General features: G+C 53.4%; 1 pseudogene; it reads right to left on the bottom strand.

The window, feature by feature from the left end:
• Positions 1 to 369: 369 nt before the first annotated feature.
• Positions 370 to 1,144, bottom strand: LOC130028191 (TAR DNA-binding protein 43-like; annotated as a pseudogene).
• Between the last annotated feature and the right edge of the window lie 876 nt (positions 1,145 to 2,020).

Below are 2,020 nucleotides of genomic sequence, written 5' to 3'. Positions count from 1 at the left end.
AGAATGCAGCTCTAACCAATGGGTTCCACTTTGAACATGCAAATAACTCAGGTGACAAGTCTAGGGATAAAATATTACAGGAGAAGCTTCTTGATAGCAATTGTGGTGTTGGTTTACCCGTTAGGCAAACAGCAGTTCACTTTCAAACACTCAAGAGTTCAACCCGTTATATAAGAAAACTTAGAAAATTCCTTTAGCTTTTCCTCTTTTTCTAAAGGAAAAATGTCAAAATTACTGCTAAATATACTCCACACCAAACAAACCAATTTTGAAAATTCTTAGTGCATATGTATCTTACAATATACTTACCGTGAGTTTAGAAAAATTTGACTTCCCACCAGTCTTTAGCGTCTAACTGACCAGCCCAGCCTACATGCCCCAGCCCGACGACTTCGAGTCCATGCTGGAGCTGAAGTCCATGCATTGAAGCCGCTGCCCGAGCCCGCGTTGGAGGCCGACCCCCACCCGATGGCGGCGCCCGAGTTGGAGCCGCTGTACTGGTTGTTCCCAGAGCCGAAGGCCTGGTTGGGCTCTCTCTGCATGTTGGCCTGACTCTGGTTGTTCCCTGACGGGCCCGACTGGTTCTGCTGACTGGCCAGCATCCCCATCATGCCCCAGCTGCTCTGCAGGGTGGCCTGGGTCGTGGCCCTCATGGCCGGCTGGACGCTGAAGGCGCCGAAGTTCATCCCGCCCCCCATGTTGCTGCCCTGGTTGTGGCCCAGCCCCGCCCCACCGCCCCGGCTGTTCCCGAACCCGCCCTGGCTCCCAAAGCCACCCGGATTATCACCAAATCTTCCACTTCTCTCTAACTGCCTATTGCTATTGTGCTTGGGCTCCGCGTTGCAGATATGCACGCAGAGGATGCCTTTGATGATCAGGTCCTCGCCACACAGGGACTGGGCCACCTGATAATCTGCAAACGTGACGACAGCAAACGCCCCCCCCCCCCCAAGGGCTTGGGGATGAACACATCGACCACCTCCCCATACTGCCAGAAGAACTGCCGCAGCTCGTCGGCAGTGAGGTCCTGGGTGCAGCGGCGCACAGACACCTTCCTGCTCCTCAGAGGCTCATCCGGGCTTTGCTTAGAATTTGGGAGTTTGCAGTCACACCACCGTCCATCAATCATGTGTCGCTGAGACATCACCTTCACTTGGGTCTCATACTCCGTGAACCGCACAAAGTCAAACCCTCTTTTGGTGACCAGTCTTGATATCTTTTTTTTTACCTGGACCATGAGGACCTCCCCGAAGGTGCTGAAATACTCCTTGAGGTCCTGCTCGGTGGTCTTCCAGGGCAGGCCGAGCACGATGGGGTCAGACGTCTTCTGCACTGCCCTTTTCACCTTCACCGCCGACAAAGCATCAGCCTCCTCCGTGTTCCTTTTGTTATCTTTGGGGTAGTTGACCACGTAGACTCGGTTGCCCACGTCGGGCGCGCGCAGGATGCCCTCCACCAGGCGTGCGTACGGCAGGCATGCACTGCGACATGGGGTTCCGGTAGCGCAGGCCGCAGGCGCCCGGGAACTGCGCCGTGACCGTGGACAGCAGCACGATGCCATCGTCCTCGGACGGGATCTCGACGGGCTCGTCGTTCTCGTCCTCCTCCGTGACCCGGATGTACTGGGACATCTTCGCCCGCTCGGCGTCCGCTAGGCCGCTGGAAACCCACGAGGCGGCGCGCGCAACGACAGCGACCACCACCGCTCGCTCTCGGCTCGCACTAACCTTGAACACTTTGATGTATTTATTATTCATGTATTTCTATATTCTTCGTGACGTGACTATTCAAGTATTTTACACATTCTTAAATCGAGCTCTTTGGGTTCACCGATGTCTTCTATTTTGCATAATTTTTAAATTGGATTTAATTGAAATGTCACCTTGTTGTGGGACTAGACATCTATGTGCTTTTGAATACATTAGAAAGGAATTGGTGGGACCAGAAAGATAGACAGCAGGTAAGGCACCCTACTTGCACACGGTCAACTCAGGTTCAATCTCTAGCACCCTATATATTT

The sequence above is a fragment of the Sorex fumeus genome, unplaced genomic scaffold (genome assembly GCF_029834395.1).
Source record: "Sorex fumeus unplaced genomic scaffold, SorFum_2.1 ptg000039l, whole genome shotgun sequence".
NCBI lineage: Eukaryota > Metazoa > Chordata > Mammalia > Eulipotyphla > Soricidae > Sorex > Sorex fumeus.
This window is presented reverse-complemented; position numbering and strand designations above follow the sequence as displayed.